Here is a 14,698-nt window from a genome sequence, read left to right as displayed (position 1 = left end):
GAAAGAGTTAAGGCAGGTGAAGGAGGGGAGGTAAAAAGAGGCCAGAGAACTGCCTGACAAAATACAATGAAGGGCCTTCCCCAGGCCCGGGGCGCTCTGGCGCTGCCAGGGGAAAGGAGAGCTGAGCACAGTGTTCTCCGTGTCCACACACCTCCCTTTTGTTTCAGCAGCATTTTGCCTTCCACTCATGCAAAACTTTGAATTTCCTGTTGGCTCTGAGGTGAGATTTATGACATTTATTAAGGTTACTATTCACTGTGAATTTACAGAGCAATAAGCCTAAGAGCTTTTAGGGGTTTCATCACCTATGTTTACAGGGGTGGCAGAGCTCCCCACAGAGTCACTGTCAGCCAGGTTGGCCAAATGTGGATTTCTTGGAGTGCCCAGGGTACGTGTCCTAGTCCAAGGGGAAGGTCCGGGAGAGCCGAAGGGCTCAAAGGAGACAAAGCCCTCAGCCCATGAGATTTGTTTTCTGCTCTGATGGTTTTGATCCACTTCCCTCTGGCTCAGCTACCTCATTCTGGCCATGTTTGAAGACACATTTGAGTGTTCCATTCTCTCCAGGAAGAAAGAGAAATAATTTGAAATAATTGTGTGACGGGGAGGGAAGAGGGAAAGAGGGGCTGGCAGGAGTGGAGGCAAACACATGTTACAGACGTAATAGGGGCCACGTAAACTGTTTCATGTATACTGTCACATTTAATCTTTACAGCAGTCCTGTAAGGCAGGTATTATTATTCCCACTTTACAAATGAGGAAGTTGAGGCTTAGAGAAATGAAATCACTTGCTGAAATGAAGACAGTTAGTGAATGGAAGAATCAGGATTTCAACTCCATTTTGCTGTGGCTTCCCAGTCCTGGTTGGGAGGTCCACACCTCATTGACTCCTATTTTAACCCTCAATTGCTGCTCATTTAACCTAAGCAATTGGTTCGGGTGTGTCATCAGGATATTTGAAAGTACTAGGTTAAACTTTCTTTTAAGATGGCAGGCTTCTTTTGTTGCAAAGAGGTAGCTTTTCCACAATGGTCTTATCCCTTGACCTCACCAAACCCTTCTAGAATGGAATGAATGGGTAAGAGCAGAGTAAAGCCAATTGAGCAGTGCCATGGGCTGGGCAGGACAAAGGGACAGGTATCTGTCAGTCCCTGAGAGTGGCAGCTACTGAGGCAATTCACTAATTTGATAAAAGAGTTGGAAAAGAACAAGTCCTCTAGCCCTTTTCACTCATTCATTTATTCCACAAATATTTGGTAAGCACTCACTATGTGCTAGGCACTGCAGTAGGCACTGGGGATGCTAGATACCTCAGCACTCTACCTGCTACCTCCCCACTGTGCAGAGGCGGACCAGATGCTGCCCACGCCCTGTCTCTTAAAGGTTTTTTCAAATCTACCCAAGTTCTGTCACAGTGACAAATTTCCCAGACCACTTCAATGGGATGGTCCTACCACAGGGAAGAAACAAAGCAAAAGACAGAAAGTAAAAGAGCTGATGAGCAGATAGCGTACTCTTTATATGAAATAAATCAACAAATACATATATATATATATATATATACACATATACAGTTCTATGTATACATGCATATGTACTCTTCATATCTTCGAATGAAATAAATTAGCAAACATATATATATATACACACATACATATAGATGCATGTATGTGTGTGTATGTGTGTGTGTAATTAGCTTGATGTCCAGTCCAAATTGCCATTACAAATTTATGATTGGATTTGTAACTGGCAGAAAACCTACCGGCACAGAGGACTAAGTAGTTGAGCCATCATTGTTGGAAATGTATTGTTCAGGACATTTGCTAATTTATTGATGTAGCAGTAGAGGCTGAATCAGATTCAGTTATTCAGTTGAAGAATAAATTGGAATATTTTGGTGCATTTCTTAAAAAAAAGAAAAAAGCCACTTTAAAGCCTATGTATTAAAATGACAAAGTCTTAAATGGGGGTCTCTTTTTCTAAACAAAAGATATGCAAATTACAATTCCAGATTTATATTATGATAAAAACTGAAATACAAAAGAGTCATTATCCTGCAAAAATGTAAAAGTACGTTGCTTCATGAGTCTATAATGATATAATGGGATGTTGATGTAGTAAAAGGTGTCAGAAGGGAGACAATGACCTTAAAATTTTAAGTCAGAAACATTAGAATAGAACAGTAAGTATCTATCTACTCACCTAACTACCCTACCCATCTATCTATTGCATATTTTGAAAATTTGAGGTGAAGAGTAGGATATTTTTATCTTCTAATGGTGTAGCCATAATAAGGGGGTTTTTGTGTAGAGGATGGGGAAATACTTTTCACATAACCATTCCAACTCTGAAATTGGATAAAGATTTTACCTTGAATTTTAGATTAATAGGACTATTTTTCATAAAAATCAGTGGTGTGTTATGACGCTTGGAGACCATTCCTGGCCTAGCCACAGGACAGCAAATGTCAGAGATGCCAATGTTCCCTGTCGAAGAAAGACTCGCAGTTAGTTTGCAAGGACTCTCAGTTTTTAAGATGATGGGAGCAATTTCCAGTTAATCGTTGTGTGTCACTGAAAAAGGATGGGTCAACTTAAAGAGACTGCCTTAGAACACAGAAGATTTATTCTATCAAATCACAGAGAAATTGTAGCAAACTATTTAGGCTTGAAATTATTCTACTGGCTTATTCTAAGAAGTGGAGGTGAGAGTGCAGTTATGTGTGTGTGTGTGTGTGTGTGTGTGTATGTTTCAGGGGAGACACACTTGAAGTAATCAAGTGATATACCACATGTAAAGCAGATACACAGGCTTGTTCCCACTACCAAACAGAGCAGAAGGCCTGCCTTAGCTTTATTTGGCAGGAATTTATATACTTGCTTCACTATTTGATCTTAACCTAAACAAAGGATGTTGGTCTCAGCCACCACTGATTTCAGGGTAACAGCTCTGCCTTCTTTCTGAAAAGCAGCAGGATTGTGACGCTTCGAAAATCAGATGGCTGCATAGTATGGAAGTATCTTAAATGTTTATTTATTGTTGTAGTGAGCCAAACCCTCCTTTTCTTGTTTCTGAGTGTCAATTCATTGCACCAAGAGTTGTAGGCAGAAGGATCTTACTTTTTAACACAAATGTCAGAACCTTGGCGAAGCAACTCCCAGAACTTCAGAACAAACCCAAATGAGCCAGGGAAGCTAAATGAGGCCTAAGAACATACTCTGAGCCCAAACTCCTGATAATTTTCCAGTTCAGAAAGTTGCTGAGGGTCTTCTGTCAGAGTAAGCTCATGGTTTATGATTTTGGAGCCTGTGCGACGCTCCTTTGTATTTCATCTTGACTTAATGTCATTAGTCTTCCTTCACAGAAACCTGAGCGCTCATTTTCTAATCTATCTAGATGATACGCTGACAGCATTTTCCCTGATCGAGACTTTACCATTTATGTCTCTGCCTCTGTTAATCATTTGCATAAATGAGATTTATAGTAAAAAGGATTAAATCAATTCTGACTACCTCCTACTTCCTGGATTTTCCGGGATTTTTGATGAACACAGAAACCTCAGAGATGCTTTCCTGAGAAGATCTTTCGTACCTTTGTGAGGTGGCCTTTCAGCGTGGCTGAGTCTCTGTGGATCATAGCAAGTCCACTTCTCCTTGTTTTGTTTGGCAACCACACCTCAGAAACTGCCCTCCGAGCAACTCAAGCTGTTTTTGATTGGAAATAGGTTAGTGAGCCATGCATTCTCTTTTCCTTCATTCTCCATCTTTCCTTCTTTCTCTTCTTCCCAGTCCCAAGATGAGCACCCTTAGGAAATGTATCAACCGATTTCAATTATGTGTTTGTCTTTTGAGTTTCTCATCATGGGGTAAACTGTGACATTTTTAGCAGCCAGGGGTTGAAGAGAAAAGTTGCACTAGTCTAAACTAAATCACAGTTTATTTTCTTCCTTTCTAATGTCTCTAGTCTTTCACTGACTTGAAATAACATTACTACTATGTGTCAGGCCTTGTGCAAGGCCAGGGATTTTCACAAATGTATAGTCATCCCTTGGTACCCACAGGGGACTGGTTCCAGTACCCCTGCAGATACCAAACCTGCAGTTGTTCAAGTCCCTTATATAAAACGGCTTAGTACTTCCATATAACCCACACACATCCTCCTGTATACTTTGAATCATCTCTAGTTTACTTATAATACCTAATACAATGTAAATGCCATGTGTAATAAGTAGCTGTCAGCACAGCAAATTCAAGTTTGCTTTTGGAAACTTTCTGGAATTTTTCTCCCATATATTTTCAGTCCACAGTTGGTTGAATCTGCAGACGAGGAACCCACGGATATAAAGGGCCAGTCAATTGTAATCATTTTCTTTCTTTCTCCTCCTCCCTTTGTTCCTTTCTTCCCTCAGTCCTTTTTCTCTTTTTCCAAATTTACTCTCATTACTTTGCGTAGTCGCCTTGGATTTCCTCCTCGGATACTCACGGTGAGCAAGTACAGGGATAGCATTTCCTGATTTGTTTTCCCCCATTCTATAAACCCTGCTTATCCCATGAGGTGTGCTATCTCAGCAAAAACACAGTGATCATATTGACATATCCTTGGCCATGTATCCACCCTAGGTGACCAGCATCAGTGCCTTTAAATTCCCTGAATGTAAACAGTTGTTCTAGACCATCTCCTCTATGTCATTTCTTTTGCTGTCTGCTGCAGTCTAGAACAGGGGTCCCCAACCCCCAGACCATGGACCGGTACCGGTCCACGGCCTGTCAGGAACTGGGCTGCACAGCAAGAGGGGAGCAGCTGGTGAGCGAGCAAAGCTTCAGCTGCTGCTTCCCATCGCTCGCATTACCGTCTGAACCATGCCCCAATGCCGTCCGTGGAAAATTTGTCTCCCATAAAACCGGTTCCTGGTGCCAGAAAGGCTGGGGACCGCTGGTCTAGAACATATCTTGATCAAAATCTTCTCGGTTCGGTTTCCTTTGTCTGGCTCTGTGTTCATCCCTCTTGGTCTAGGTAGACATTTTGGCTTCTCCGGCTTTTACCTTTATTACTAGATAGATTCTAGGTCCTTGAACGCAAACTGCAAACCCTTTGGACTCTCCCCTTTTGGGGTCACTCTGGGAAAACACTAGAGATATAGTTAACCTATACCCCCAGAATATTCTTCCAGCACCATCTTACCTGGTTAGTTAAGGGCTTGCTACAGTCCCCAGGGTTAGGGGGTTAAAGGTGACTAATGTGTCAAGCATTTTTGCCTCAATTTGGAATGTCTGTTATTTTTCCACCATTGTGAGCTGGCTCTTGTCTGTGTATTCTAAAGTCATTGCATCATTTCTCTATTTTCCTCGTGAGGGTTAAGTATTTTTATGTGTAGGATTTGTATCTTATACACACAAAGATTTCATTGTCCAAGATCCTGCGTCTTCACAGGGATTAGACTTGGAGGTGGTAGAAACACTCTACAACTTTCGGACTGAGATAGTATGGGGACCTGCACGCTTCTAGTTCTTCCATCTCCATTTCTCCTGCTAGTATCCACAGACTAGGAGAGAACCAGAATGTTTACCCATACCAGAAAGGTAAACCTCTGGCGACTCTTCAAGTTGCTACAGGTTAAAAGGGGACATCAGAAGTAACAGCCAGGGCACCGAACTTTTTTGTTAGTTCGTCATAAAAGATTTAGCAAGTAGGAATAGAACAACAAATATTACTAACTCGCAGATTCAAGGATCCAGTGAGTCACAGTGTGTGGGGTGCTCACCACCATCAATATCCACAGCAAGCACCTGCTGTATACACAGCACTCTGCTGAAGTTGAGTGTCTTATAAAGTCTTATAAAATACAGTTCTTTCTTTCCAAGAGCTTATGATGAGTCTGTGTTAGGGGAGACTCAAAGCAAGTACAAAGTCAATGTGTTGCATCCATGACTGTAAGCAAAGGAGAGGGGACGCTGATAGGCCCTAGAGGCCAGGATTTTCATTCCTTCAGAATTTGCTTCAAACATAGAACACAGAAAGAAGGCACGGAGTTCTAAGAAATGCAAACACTCAAGGAATCATATGATATCCTTTCTTACCTGTGTTGTGTCCATGTGTTAGCCAATCACTTAAGCTGAAAGTGATGACACAGAAGGAAAGGAAGTGATAGGGCAATCCACAGTTCCTTTTTTTTCCAGTACTTCCCTATTCATCAGTAAACTGAAAGCAGCATGTCGGTGAATGCGTGTGTATAAAGAAGTGTGCTGAAAACAGATGAGTTAGTTTTGTGTACCACTTCCACTCTTTTGGTAGCGAAATACATAGGTGTGTACAAACTACAAAATAAAGATTGTGCAATTTCAGTAATTCTGTATACAATTTAAATGCTTTTGTATTTACATTTAAAACTGGTGTTGCACAATATAAAGATGTACAGTAAAATTCACGCTAATAATTTAGAATCTTAATTTTTATTTACTTAGAATGACATTAAATAGAAAATAAAAAACATCATGACAATTGGAGGGAGAGACCACAAAAGAAAGAAAAAAAGTTTTATAATTTCATATATTTAAGTGGTATTTATTTCCTGTTTTTTGAACAAGGGTATCCACATTTTCATATGCAATTGCCTTGCAGTAAGGTGTAGGGCCAGGCGAATAAAGTTTTTCTCAAAATGCTAGAGAGTTACTTATAACATTAGTTGTCTCCCAAATCGTATTTAGACTCCTGATTTTTCTTTGTAAGTTCCTTATAAACATTTCTGTTAATTTCCATCCATTTCTATTCTCTCCCTGTCCACACCCCGGGTTGCTGAGGATTCTCAGTTCCAACCCAGCAAGCATCTCAATGGCTCCTTTGTGGAGCTCTCCTCTTCTACCTCTTCAGTAGACCACCCTTTCTACCGGGCACAACCTCATTGAACCATCTGATGACTCCTACTTCTCCCTTCTCTCATTACAAAAAGATGGGGATTTCTCAGTCTCACTCCACCTCATCTTCACTACAGATCCACCAAAAGAGAGGAGGAAGTAATTTACAACTATATAACACTAGACACACATACAGCATGGTTATTAAAGTAATTTTAATTATGTTGATAACAGTTACTACTTCTTTAGTGCTTACTATAGCCAGGCAGTGTTTGAAACCTTTGCATGTATTAATGCACTCATATTCTCACACCAACACAGAGAGGTTAAGTAACTTGTTAAACAGCTAATGCGTGGTGGACGTGGGATTCCAGCCCAGCAATCCCCCATTTTACCATCCTAAGGAAAGGTGTGGAAAGTCGCACGATTCCATACACTAGTATGCACTCATACTGATCAATTAACGTGCACTTATGAAGACGCTGCTGCCATATGCCCAAGAGGAAGGGGGAAGCAGAACCCCCAAATTTTCATATTGACAATTACCTGCCAGAAAAATCCACTCACTGTTTGCCTCTATGTTTTTGTCCAGTTCAGCTTTGTTTTTTTTTTAATTTTGAAGAACAGACCTTCTCTGGGAAGTCAGATCTTACTTTGACATTTCCACCCGAGACTGGAACTCGGAGAACGTACATGCCTTTGCTCTCTCCCACAGATGCTTGCTTGAGCCGAGCCGTGTGACCACCAGCCTAGGAGACTGCACTGCAATCCTCTTGGAACTTCCTACAGGACCACCCAGAAGCTGCAGCTGGTGCTGAGTACGGTGGCCGCCTGTTTACATGAGAATGTGAGCTGGAGGAAGTGGACAGTACCTGCTTTCTGCTGTCAGCCAAGGACTCGATTCCGTGGAAAGATCTGATGTGTAAACTAGAAATATTCAAAGGTTTGAGGCCCCAGCTATTTTCCAGACATGGGAAAAAACTGGGGGCCGAAAGGAGTTTCTCCCAGGATGCTGGCAGCTGCCCCTGGCCCAGCAGAACCAGCTGTAGGTCTGGGAACGTGGGTCAGACAGACTCCAAATGTGCTGATCCTCAGATAGACCACGTTGAAAGAGCCATTTTCTCATACAAAGACTTTCCATTGAATCATATCCTATGCACTATCTCTGGCTTCTCAGAGAGGAACCACACTGAACTTGTAAAGAAAACAAAAAGTGTCCTTAAAACCCTGGCCCATATCTTTTGCGGATAGCCGAGTTCATGCCTAGCCGCCCCAGGAGGGCATTTGGCAATAGTCACAGAAGAAAGCTTTTCTGTCCTGTTGAATAACAGTGTCCGGAAGGGCTGTCTTGCAGGGTGAGGGGTACCTGTGGAAGCAAGGCAGAGTTTTATAGAGCTGTTAGCGACACCTTTATGGCATACTTTAGGGAGCAGATTTTTCGCTGAACAGGTTTTCTTACTTCTACGTTCCTGGAAATCAAATACTTCTTTACAATTTTGTTTTGGAACTCTTCAGAGGGTTCGCAATTTAAAGAATTTCTAACATCTACTTCCACAGTAAACTCAGATTTTCAAAGATCAAGTTGCCTTAAGTTGAGGGGGACCTGTATCAACAGCTTTGTCCCTTCAGTTTTGTCCTTTTACCAGGGCCACGTCTCACCGTCTGGACTCCATGAGGCTAACAGGCCCTGGGAAGGAGGACGGAGCAGGCAAGTCACCCGGAGACAAAGGCTACAGGCCGACGAGACCTCTCCTCTGTTGAAGGCATAAAGCATATTCTTTGTAGGCTGAGCCTTGAGAAGAAAAGCACACTCAGTTTTATTGAACTGGTATTATGCACTAGGCATCTAATTGCACAATAGCCCCAGGAGGGAAGATGATAATGAGATAACACTTAATGAGCACCCACTGGCCAATGGGCAGAAGCTAGTAGCTTCATTGTTAAATGTATCGTTTCACTTAGTCTTTATAATTAGGGTTGCCATAGTTAGCAAATTAAAATCTAGTTAACATCCAGTTACATTTGAATTTCAGATAAATAACAAATACTTTTCAGTATAAGTATGTCCCATACAATATTTGGGATATACTTATACTTAAAAATGCAGTTTTCTAGCTGAATTTCATATTTAAGAGGGGGTCTTGTATTTTATTGGCAACCCTATTTGGAAGAATCCTAAGAAGTAGGAATTATTATTCCCATCCTATAATTGAGGAAACTAAGACTCAGTGACATTAAGAAATTTGTCCAAGATGGTAGGTAAAGGCAGAGGAGTTGGGATAACCATCTACTTGTGTTTGATTTAAAATCCTATACTATCAGCAACTGTATCATACAGTCTCCTCATCCAGGCTAATAAATAGAGTCAGTTTTTATTCAGCCAAATAAGCTGCCTCAAGGGAAAGAGCTAACTTCAATCTTAAGTACTAGATATTTATTAATCATCTACCTAGTCCAAAGCCCCATGTTAGGGCTGGAGAGAAGAAAAGTTGCATATGAGGATAATTTAAGAACCAGAGCCTGCCCTCACAGGAAAATATAACGTAGTGGAGAAGATGAAAGAGAGAGAAGGAGAGGGAGGCGGGGGAGAGGGGAAAATGCTAAATATGTTTCCAGTAAGTTTCAAGTTTTTAAACAGGAACATTGGCATTATAGTTGATTCTGCTTTAAAATCTTGAGGTCCACTGTAGAGAGCCTTGGCGGTAGGGAGGTGGGGTCCTCAGTGTCACCAAGAAGCAAGATTCCTCCTTATAAGAGATCAGCATCTGCCTCCTCATGGTGTCCCCAGTGGCTTGAGTCCATGGCTCCAGATTACACAGGGACTTTCAGGGATTGACGGTGGTTTGGCTGTCACATTGCTTACCTCACCGATACCAGGTTCACCCTGGCAAAGCCGTCCAGTGGAGGCTGCCCCTTCCCTCCATCAGCACTTTAAAACCTGCCCATACTTCCAGCTTATGTGAAGAAGATAACCAAAAGATATTTAAAAAACAAAAAAAAAGGCAGACTTCAGGAAAGCAAACATTAGAAGCTCAAAGAAATTAGACTCATCACAAAATAATATTGGAGTTCTTCCTCAAGCACTGTGTCAGATGTTTTATAAGTTTTATTCCTAAACATCACAAGAAAACAGTAAGGTAGGAATTGCTATCTCTACCTTACAGATCAGAACACTGAGGCTCAAAGAAGGTAAGGGACATGCAGAAGGTCACATAGCCAGTATGAAGCACTACCTGCTCTGAACCATGCTTTTCATAGAGCATCGAGTTCCCTTCTTAAAACAAAGGGAATGGAGCTTCCCTGGTGGCGCAGTGGTTGAGAGTCCGCCTGCCGATGCAGGGGACGCGGGTTCGTGCCCCGGTCCGGGAAGATCCCACATGCCGCGGAGCAGCTGGGCCCGTGAGCCATGGCCGCTGAGCCTGCACGTCTGGAGCCTGTGCTCCGCAACGGGAGAGGCCACAACAGTGAGAGGCCCGCGTACCGCAAAAAAAAAAAGCAAAGGGAATGGAACCTTTTCCCCTGCAGACAGACAGGGAAATTCACCACTAAACAGCAAGCAGAAAGAGATGATGTTTAGGGCCTTGGTGAAAAGAAACAGTACTGAATCAAATACCATTCTCTCTTATCTCTTAATTGAAGCCTGGGGTACCCATTTCTGTTTTCGTAGCCAACATCAAAAATAGACATCAACATGGCACAAATGTATGCCTAATGTGTAGCTTACGGTATGACTCCCTTTCCCTATATCATTTTACAAAGTAGAAAAGATTTGGGAAGAGAAACTTAGAAATGGACACAGAAAAGCTTATATTTTGATAGTAAGGGCCTTTTTAAAGTTGAAGTTCTGTTTTTGATAAGAAAAAGCTTTTAAGAATGCTTTTTATATAGCATTGTATATCTGTATTCTTAGTCAATTCCTTCCTTCACTTTGCCTCTCTTATGCTACAATGCTAACTTTTCCTTCATATTTTCCCAATGGTTAACATTCTGCTTCTGAAAATTATCCATTAAAATTTTATCAATTTTGTATTTTGGTGAGACAGTATGAGGAAATGCCATTGTGAAATTAGATTTTTCTTTGACATCAGGCGCCCAGTCAGCAATCCAATCCCATGTGTTTCTATTGAGACATTAGGGTTTGATATAATTTTGGGCAGAAAACATTTTAAAAATGAAACAATTGAATTTTCTAGATGGTCTTGGGGACCACTTAGCTTAAGAGAATACACTTCCAAATCAAAAGACTTTCAATCATTTTAAATATTATTTGGATGATATTTGCTCTGTGTGTAGTAGCCGTTTGAATTTGTATTGAATGTTTGACTGGCTCATGCACACATAGATGATGTATGAAATTATTATTTCGTATTTTTCTAGTGTTTGCATTGCAAGTGACATCTGGCTGACAGGAACTTGGAGAAATGGGATACGAAGTGAATGCTGCAGTTACCACAAGCATTATATTTATCAAAAGGTTTAAGGTTGGTCTGTCTTTGTTTAACATATGAAACTTGGAACAGTGACTGGGAAGCACTGTGTTTTTGTGTTGCCTGCATGTTTTAACTGAGTTGTTTAGGAAAAGAGCAGTCAAAGAATAAACACTAATTGTATTATTTGCTCTGCTCATGAAACTAAATATTATACATTCTAATTTTAAGAAAACACACTTAAATTAGATTTGATATAATTTCCATACATTTTGCCTGTATTCAGAGAATTTACAGACTTCATGTTAGACGAGCACGCATATTGAGCACTCGTCATCATTATTCAGAAAAGGCAATGTGGGAGAAAAAAAACTCAACTGCGTTTTTAGTTTTATTTTCTAATTTGTGAATGTGCAAAATTGAAGGAAGACATGTGAAAACATGTAGTACAGTGTTTGCAAGCTCTGACTCCGCTGAAATACACACATATAAATATACACATTTTCCTATTCTGCCTTTTCGTGGAGGTCATGGCACCAATTACGAATTTAGTCATGAGAAATAGCATTCATTTAACAAAAATTTATGAACCTACTATGGACTATGTACTAGCAGGGTACTGGAGAAAGCTGGAGAAATGCAGAGAAGTCAAAAAATCCCTGCTATTAATAAACTCACAGTCAGGTAACAGAGGAGGTCAATATGAAAACCAAGTTCAACATAGGGGTATAGATGCAATGAGAAAAGTGTGGGAGCATTGACAAAGTAGGAGCAAAATGTGTCAGTGGTCCATCTACCAAGGACAGTTTAGGAAACAGAAAATGCGTTATAGAGGACATCGTGAAAGCCTTTCAGATATAAAAGTAAGATATACTCATTTTTTTTGAAACTTGCAAATTTCAGGAAATTAGAAAGATGGCAAAAATCATCCTTGTTATTATTATCTAAAGACAAATACTGCCAGCTAGCTTCTACCATTTCCCTCCATTCTTTTCTTGATTATATATATATATATATATATATATATATATATATATATATATATATATATATATATATATATATATATAAGCATTGTGATAATACTGCAAATACATATTACAAAAGAAATTAGACGCTGCATTCCAAAAAAGCCAACATCATTGCTGAATTCATTTCAATGTTATTTTAAGCTCTTCCTATATATGTTATTGTTAATGACTGAATAATAGTCCAATTGATAGTTAATGTCATAAACTAGCCATTACTCTATTAGGTTATTTGGTTTGTTTTCTAACTTCCTCAATCAACAATAAGTTGATGACTTCTAAGAAAAACGAATTCAGGAGAAGAGAAAGAAATCTTCAGTGGTGGGGTCCCTGGTACCAGCATAAGGCATGAAAAAGGTAAGTAACATTTATTCAGCAACTGTTACAGTACTAGGTACTTTCCCTGTACTATTTTGTTTATTGTCATCAGAACCCTGATTGGAGCATGGTATAGTAGAAATAGACTGGATTCACCTGGAGCTGAGTTCATATTTATTTCCCAACTCTGTCCGGCTGTGTGATTTCCAGAAAATCACTTATAATCTCTCTGATTTTTGGCTTCCTCACTTATAAATTGGGGCAGTACTAGCATTCATTCATTTAACAAGAGCTTATTAGGCTCACAGGTTGTATAAGGTATCTTGCTAGGCATAGGGGACATAAGGTCAATATGATGTGTCTCATGTCTTTGAGGGGCTGACAGCCTAGTGGAAGAGTCAGACGTGGAAATGGGCTGACAGGTCCCAGAAGAACACAGATGAGAAAAGAATTCATTCTTCCTGGTGGAACAACATTTGGTCTGGATGCTAAGTAATGAGAAGCAGGTTTCCACTTGCTTTTCTTCGACAATAGCATTCACCTTCTGCTATCCAAGCAATCATATGGTCAGTGTGGTGCTTATTCACTCTCGTCCCTGCCCTGAAGAAGCTTACCAACTAGTATCAGTCCTAATGCCCAGAAGAATGTGGCTTCTGTTTTATAGACTTGCACACTGATTTATTTAAGAAGTGATTGTGTTGGTTTGGGAGTGCTTGGTTTCTACCAGAGTCCTTCCTTCTAAGAGATGTGTCTGACCTTGTAAACAGAGGGTCCTGTTGACCCATCAAGGACCATCTTTTGACACTGTATTTTGAAAGGCTCATTAATCTGAATAAAACTGTTACTAAAATATCTGTGTTTTACAAAAATAGAATGATATTAAGCAATATGCAGACATACTTTATAATCAGATTTATACCTACACATATTAAGTCCCTCCCTGCTTAAAATTCCCAAATCTAAAATTAAAGCTAGAATATTCAGACCTAATGGCAAGTTTTCAAACTTTCATAATCCAGCAATTTAAAATGCCTCAGATACCATTAAAGTTGTCACTGGAGTTAGAAAGGTAATTTTAGCAAAATTTTCTTCCTTTTCCTCTCAAAATTTTACCCAAAAGTGTATCTGAAGGTTCACCAAATATGGAAAAGTAAATATATTTTCAAATTTCACTAATTAGCTCCAATTTTAAAATAAAGCAATCTATAACTCCTGTCTTCTGTTTTAAACCAATGGTGTATCAGCTAGCTGCTGTCAAGAACTACCACATAACAATCCACTCCACGTTTCAGTGGCTTAAAACAAGCATTTATTTAGCTTCTGAGTATCAAATTAACTGGGATTTGGCTTGTCTACACTGGTCATGGCTAGTGGTGACCCTGTTCCATGTGTTGCTTATCCTCTTTTTAGCACCTGTGGATAGGTGGAGGCATGTCCTTCTCATGGCAATGGCAGAGTCATGAAAGACTGAGTTCAAATGCTTTTTAAATTTCTGCTAACATCACATCTGCTAACATCCTACTGGTAACTCACTCAGCTAAGCTGAGTCAAGGCTTAGAAAAGCACTGCAGAGTTACATGTCAAACAGCAAAGATACAGGGAGTGGTGAAGAATTGGGGCCATTCACACAACCTGTCCCCAAGTGTCATAGCACTTTTCTACAAAAAAGAATGAAGTTACATTCAATAGAGTTTTATTTTTAATTATTACTTAAAGCTTTCTATATTCCAGGCACTGACTTATCTTCTCCTTGCCTTCCTGCAATCCTATAAAAAGCATTTCAACATCCCTATCATGAAGGTGAAGAAACTGAGGCTGGGGGATGTTTGAATAAAACGCTTAACCTTGCATGGCTGGTCAGAGGTCGAGTCTGGAATTAAATCCTGTCTGTGGGCCTTGTCTTCTATTCTTTCTGCTATAGGAAGCTGCCTCGATATAAAATTTCAATTGTAAATTTTCAGAACAGGAAGGAATTCTTGAACTCATCTAATTTCTTTATTTTGTAGAGGGAAACAACCACAGTCCAGAGAGATGACTTCTATATTTTTATCTTACTAATTAATAGAAAATCCAGGGA

This window comes from Neophocaena asiaeorientalis, unplaced genomic scaffold (assembly GCF_003031525.2).
Source record: "Neophocaena asiaeorientalis asiaeorientalis breed wild unplaced genomic scaffold, Neophocaena_asiaeorientalis_V1.1 scaffold317, whole genome shotgun sequence".
NCBI lineage: Eukaryota > Metazoa > Chordata > Mammalia > Artiodactyla > Phocoenidae > Neophocaena > Neophocaena asiaeorientalis.
This window is presented reverse-complemented; position numbering follows the sequence as displayed.